This window comes from Euprymna scolopes, chromosome 5 (genome assembly GCF_053919585.1).
Source record: "Euprymna scolopes isolate OS-2025 chromosome 5, ASM5391958v1, whole genome shotgun sequence".
NCBI lineage: Eukaryota > Metazoa > Mollusca > Cephalopoda > Sepiida > Sepiolidae > Euprymna > Euprymna scolopes.
The window spans coordinates 51,271,247-51,278,619 of NC_136486.1; the positions used below are offsets into that span (position 1 = coordinate 51,271,247).

Here is a 7,373-nt window from a genome sequence, read left to right on the forward strand (position 1 = left end):
ACACATACCCACAGACATTCAGCTTTATATTATACATATATATATACATATATATATAAAATAAATAAATATATAAAGAAATATGATATATAAAGAAATATGATATATATATATATATATATATATATATATATATAATAAAAATTCATGGATTGCGGCCTTTTCGATTATTTTGAACCACCTTCCAATTATCAAATAAGATCTTTGACTTACTTGCAGTTTCATCAAATACCTTTGGTATGCAAAATCCGATCCTGCATTTTGCTAATTCTTACACTCTGATGAGAAGGAAAGTATTTCGTTGAAACTCCGCGGATTAAGGACTATCCACTTATCAAGTGTTTCCTTTTCAGATTAAATATGTTTTTAACTCTTTTTCAAAGTGTTTTTTAACATATTTTATTAACTGCTTGCTCTTATATATATATATATATATATATGATTAAATATTGCGCTCATATTTTTACATCTCTCTTAGTAAATAAACGTATACAGTATATATTATACATTTATTTATTTATTTATTTATATATACAGTATATTTATACATTAATATATACGTATTTATATATTATTTTTTAAAATTTTACTTTTTTAAACAGTCCTCTACGTACACGTATTTCCCTGCTCTACAGCTAATCAGCGTAGCTGAACACTTGTTAGGGCTTTAATCTCGACGTATAGGTTTTATAATCGAGTATGGTAAGCCCCTGTTAATATTGTTAGCTATTTTGATCGTTTTCAAAGTTATTTTGTTGCTGTTAATTTTTTTTAGCGATAATGAAATATTCGGTAAATAGTGTCTCCTAATATATCTAAGCGATACTAATGAACTATAGAGTAACGAAACCCGTATACAGAGACTACTGTTTTAAAAAGTAAAATATATATTTACTTGTTCTCATCGTAACAATAGAAGCCATATTTTTCAGGCAAAACTAATTCCTTGATCTTCTAGGTGGAAGACGCTTGTTGGGGACAGGATGGTCTGCTGTGTGATAGACGATCCCGTCCCCATGTGTAATCGTTAAAAGATTGGAAAGGCAAAAGGTCGCATAATGATGACGAAAACATACCGTTATATATCACCGAAAGAAATGAAATTTATTTGCATAAATATACATGAAGAATATTTATAAAGAGATAGAAAGAATGAGCAGGAGCGCTGTGGTGGCCCATGCCACCTGAGCGGTGTTTGTTACATCTTTACTGCTTGAGGGTCCGGTGCGAAAGAGGAAGAAATATGGGGAACAGGAAGTGACGTATCTAGGTCGCTCTTCTGAGTTAAAGAGCGACAATCGAGTTACCCTGGGAGTTTTCAACTCCCACACGCTAATATCGAATAGATTATTTTCGTTTAAACATCAACACAATATTTATTTATTTATTTATTTATTTGCGGACTTTTATTATTTATAATTGTTTTTTTTTTCAGGATGTTTCAACCAACTATTCCTCTGGACTTCGTCAAGTTGTTAACCGCGACGGGATAGGAATGCTGAATCTCTTCAATGTATGTTCAGTAATTACTGCCTTCCATAGTTGTTCTCGTTTGTCCAACTAATCATGGGCCCGCTTTGGTAAGATTGAAACTGCTTCTTGCAGACAATGCTTACCTGGAACCGCAGAGATTCAACGTCTTTATCCACTGCGCCACGGACCATTATTTCAATTCTTTGAGATGAGTAATTTGTATATTTTTTATTTATTTACTGGCAAACTGTTATCCTCATCTTTATAGTTGCTGCTCACCTACGTTTTAAGAATTCAAATAATTAAATAACAACAAAATAATACATATATATTAAAACATTGCGCCATTAGCCAGAATCTGAGAAACAATGTAGTAAGAAATTTTATTTTTTAATTTCCTCATAGTTTTTTTTTTTAATTAATTCTTCATTTAATCGCTTTCTCTGATCGATTCTTTGTCCTTTTCGATTCCCATTAGATAAGTTAAGAGATGTAAGGCATAATTAGTACCAAATCCGTGATTATTTTAGAAGACCAGATGCCGGCTGCACAGAAACTGTCTAAAGAAATCTAAAAACAAAAATGCATGCACGATTTATTTTTTTTCCATTCATTTTTTCTCATTTTTAAGTTTGTTTTTTATTTAAAATTTTTTTTTAATGCGATTTAATCTTTCATTGTCTATTTTTTCATTCATTCATTATTTAGTATATTCTTTTTTCTTTCATTTTTTTAATGTTTTGTTTTTTGTTTTCATTTTTCTCTACTTTTAAATGCTATTTAGTTTTTCATTTCAATTTCTTTTCATTCATTTTTTTCTTATTTTTTTCTGTACTGTTAATGTTCTTATTTCTTTAATTTTTCTGATATTCATTATTATTATTTATTATTATTATTATTATTATTATTATTATTATTATTATTATTATTATTATTATTATTATTAAAACGTTTATTCTATTCCTTATTCAATATACTCTTTCATTCATTCACTATGTCTTCTTTCTCTTATTTTGTTTTTCTTATTTCTTTCATTTTAATGTCATTTATTCTTTTTCTTACCGATTTTTTCTTCCATTCATTATTTATTACATTATTTTGTTTTTCATTTATTCTTTCTTTTCTCCTTTTTTTCGTTTTTCTTATTTTTTTTTCATGTTTAATATCACTTATTCTTTTATGTTTCTTTTCTCTTTCTTTGTTTATTTATTATTAACTTTTATCGTAATTTTGTTTGAACTTTAACATACCGTTATACATCACCGAAAGAAATGCAATTTATTTGCATAAATATACATGAAGAATATTTATAAAGAGATAGAAAGAATGAGCAGGAGCGCTGTGGTGGCCCATGCCACCCGGAGCGGTGTTTGTTACATCTTTACTGCTTGAGGGTCCGGCGCGAAAGAGGAAGAAATATGGGGAACAGGAAGTGACGTATCTAGGTCGCTCTTTTGTTACAGTTTCGGCATGGCACGTAAAAATATAAACGAAAAATTGAAGGAGTATGATTGCTCCTTCAATTTTTCGTTTATGTTTTTCATTTCCTTTATTCTTTTTAATATCTTCATAAATTCTTTATTTTTAGTGTTTATATTCTTATGTTTTACTACTTACATTGTATCATTTCATGCTTTTTAAATTTTAGTTTTATTACTTTTCTTTAAATTAGTACGTTATTCTATATTTGATTGTTTATATTCCCATTGCATTTATGTCTTGTCTGTCTTTGTAAATAAACAACGTTTTTATGTAATTCTTCATCTTTTCATTCTTTCTTTTCGATTTTTCTTTCGCCCATCATTTACTTTTCCTTTCTTACATAAGACAAAGAGACGAAACAATAAACCATATAATAATGCAGTAAGCTAGCCCAAAAACAATATAAAAATGGACATGAGCAAGTGGGGAAGTGGCAATTACGCAGACGGTTGCCTTTTGAACAGGCAGACAAATAGTACAAGATAAAACCAGCAGTAGTACTAGAAAATGAAAGTCACAACATCCTATGGGTCATGAATATACAAACAGATGAACCCATCCAAGCATAAAGACCGGATATTATAATAGTTAAGAATAAGGAAAAATCCTGCCAGATTGAAGGTATTTATTTATTCATTCTTGCTTTTGTTTATTTTTGTCTTTTCTCTAGCGGAGGCTGGGGGCGCCTGGTTTTGTCCGGGCGTAAACTACGCTTAAATATAATATTTTAACTTGTTCAGATTTTAAAAGTAAAATAAAAAAAATATTTAGGTGCCATCAGCTAGAATCGAAACTGAAACATGCGAAACTGGTGACATTACCACTGTACCAACTTGACACGTCCATAACAAAAAAATAAATAAACTGTTGAATATTAAAAATATTTAACGATTTTTTTTATTCAATTTTGACCTATTTTTGACCCCTTAGAATCAATTTTAACTGACGAAAGACCCCCCCCCCAAAAAAAAAGATCCAATCATTTGAGCCCCTTAGCGCCGGTCTGCGACTTTAAGTTTCGGAGAAGATAGACTTTTAAAGTATAGAGACAGTCATACAGACAGACAGGTCGACAGACAGACAGGTCGACAGACAGACAGGCATATAGCCGTTTATATATTAAATTATTTTCTGAATTTAATGAATTCATTTGTCATTTTTACGGTCATTTTTTTTTAATTTTTTAAAATTATTTCATAGTCTTCTTCGTTTTATTTTTTCGGTTTTTCTTTCATTTTTATTAATTCTTTCTTTGTTTTTATTTTCGTCTTTATTTGATTATTTATTTTGTTTTTTTTATTATTCTTTATATTCTTCTTTCTTACCTTTTTATATTTTGCTTCATTCCTTTCTTATATTTCTTTCTTTTTTATTTTGTCTTTATTCTTACCTTTCTGTGTTCCTTTGTATAATCTTTCTATTTATTTAGTTCTTGGTTTTCCTTCTTTATCTCCTTTGTTTTTTACTTTCCTTCTTCCTACTTCATTTCTTCTTTCATCGATTTAATCATTACATCCTGATTTTGCCTTCATTTTCGTTTCCATCTCTTTTATCTGTCATGTATCCTCCATTTTTATCCCCCCTTTTACGTCCTCCGATTTTTTCATATATGCCTTTTCTTCCTTCTATTTTCCTGCTTTTCAATCTACTTTTTACCCACTTAAACTCACCATCAACTTCTACCCCCAACCGCTCGTCCTATTTCTCTCAATTTCGATCGGTTCATTGCGATTATTGCACGACGGCCGAATCGCTTCGTCCAAATCAACGGCTTTTTTTCACCTCGTTTCAATCGCAGCGCTTCTAAATAACAAGGTCATTCAGTGCAAATTGCTCGATCCCCGAAGATCAGATGAAGTCCGCGGCTCAAGAACTTAATTGCGACTTGATATTCCTAAGACTTTTTAACCGGAAATTGGAGGAGAGCGGGGTAGTTATTCCGTCTAAGAACGGCAGAATTAAAGAATGGGGAAAGAAACAGGAAGCATTAGTGCCAAGTTCTTTCAAAGAGGATAAAAGAACGGAAATAGGTCCAGAATGAGAAACACAAAAAAAGCAAGAGGAGATAAATCGTATGAATTAGACGAGAGAACTCATGGCAACTTATACAGAAATCCCCGTGAAAGCATTCCTATCCAATAAAGGAAAGCCTTATAAAAGGATTTTAAAAGGGAAAAGAAAAGACAGAGTACAATAGAGTATTTCAAGGTACTTTGTAATGGCGAGGCAAACTGGTCTCTCAAATTATCATTCATACAGTCAATGACAATCTCAACAGATTGCACCGTACTTTTGGCAATGACGTCAGCTCATAATAAGCTAAGTAGTATTCAAATGCCTATATTAAGATCCATTTCACATAGCACGAAGTCAAAATGTGGATATAATTGAGACTAGCGTTAGTACCAGCAGCAGCCGTATGTAAATTATCGAGCCGGTGACGTCACAGGAAAGAGGCAGTGTTCGGAGGAGAGGTGCTCAAGAGGTGACGAGAGAAGCACGTGTTCGAGACACGTCGGTGACGTTACAAAAGAGACGAAAAGTCGCAGGAAACTGGTGAAGGAGAAAGGAGTTGTTTCAATATTTAAGAAAAATGTGTTGTTGGTAATACCAAACATAACGGCTTTTGTTAAAAAAGAAAATAATTCGAGTTTTTTTTTGTTTTGTCATTTCTTCTGTTTTCGTTGCGACAGAATTTACAACGTGTTGGGCCCGTTAAAATGTAATGACACTGTTGAAAACGATGTACAACGTTACAGATTAGCAGTAACTTTAGACTGTAACTATTGCAACTTTTGTAATAAGCTAGCTTTGGCCTTTTGGCCAAGATCAAAGTGTAGTATCTGTTCTTATGATGCTGCACTTAAGATAATTTGTACCAGTCAATGGAGGGGAAACCCTCTATACTGGGACAATTATTATTTTTGGTAACCAGAGTGACCCCTTTTAGGGGAGCTGGTTTTTACCTCACATTAAAAACGGCCTTGTGCCTAATTTGCTCAGTGGGGGAGCAAATAAATACCATCTGTTCTTATGATGCTGCATTTCCATTTCTTGTTCTCTTTCGGTGGAGGAGCAGTTCTTCATGACTGAGACAATTTTTTATTTTTGTACCTTTTCTCCACGTTAAAAAAAAACGACCCTGGTGTCTAACTCTGTCCTGTGGGGAGGCATTGTGAATAGGTACAATGGGTGCGTTTTAAAACTTACATTTGATTTGTTTGCATTTGATGATCGAAAAATGAAAATCAATAAAATTTGAGTTGTAAAAAGAAACAACTGTTCACACCAGGTCACGGATTACGCTATTTTCGTTTTTTTTTTTTTCTGGTGATTAGACAAAACTCTTTGATAATATACATTTCTGGACCCAACTGAGTAATTTCGAAAATAATCTGTAGCAAACCATGTTATAAAAATAAATAATGTACAAACCTACTATGCCTGATGAAATTGATGACCATTCCAGTAAAATGCAACTCGTCCATAAAAATAAAACATCGATATATTCTGAATAAATTTCATCTCTATCTCATATTATTTTCTGCTATTTGCATTCTCGATTATATTTTATCAAAACTTTAAGAAAATTGGTGGACGAATGTGTTTTGTAAAAAAAGGGTGCAACTTTACTATGGTGTGTCTTTGAAAAAAAATGCCTTTCAGAGGAAAACATCATTACGTACTTACGTGCCATGCCGAAATTAGTATAAATTCCAAAAATTACGAAAAATAGTCGAGTAGAAAAATAATTATGAGTAAATACATAATTTTTGAAGTTGCGATTTTTCATTGTAAATAACCTTTCAGAAGATCAAAAACAGACAGGGATAACTGCATACTATCGTTTAAGTTGCTTTGCGCAGAATTCAATGACACTATCACGGTCATCTTTCGTTTTCTCGCTCTACTGAGAGGTTCTTTTTTTTTTCAGAAAATTAGCTCTAACACATCTTCTGCGGGACCATTTTCCCTAATTTTTTTTGGATTTTATACTAATTTAAACATGGGACTTAAGTACGTAATACTGTTTTTGCTGAGATGGTTTTGTTCAAAAATAAACGATTGGGTCGGACGAACACTATAGTGATATTGCACCAAAAATATTCTCAGTGACAGGGTTATATGTGTTTGGCGTGATTTCAAGAAAGCTGTCGAGTATATATCCGCGTTTTAAGGTATAAAGGTCCAAAGATTCAATTCGATTTACGTATGAAATGGTAACCGAATTTTAATTAAATATATCCAATCTACCCAGAAAAAACCTTACTCCATGTGCGAAACCATGTGGCCCTACCGACAAATCGCCGATCTCAGATAAGATTAGAGCAGATTCCAGCAGACGGCGTGTTGACCTACTATGTATATGCTTTAGGAGGGCCGCATTTTCGAAATCATTTTTAAAAATCCGACCCTCC

General features: G+C 32.2%; 1 pseudogene; it reads left to right on the plus strand.

Annotated features, from left to right (window-relative positions):
* Positions 1-5,760: 5,760 nt before the first annotated feature.
* On the plus strand, positions 5,761-5,970 carry LOC145277312 (U2 spliceosomal RNA; annotated as a pseudogene).
* The last annotated feature ends 1,403 nt before the right edge of the window (positions 5,971-7,373 follow it).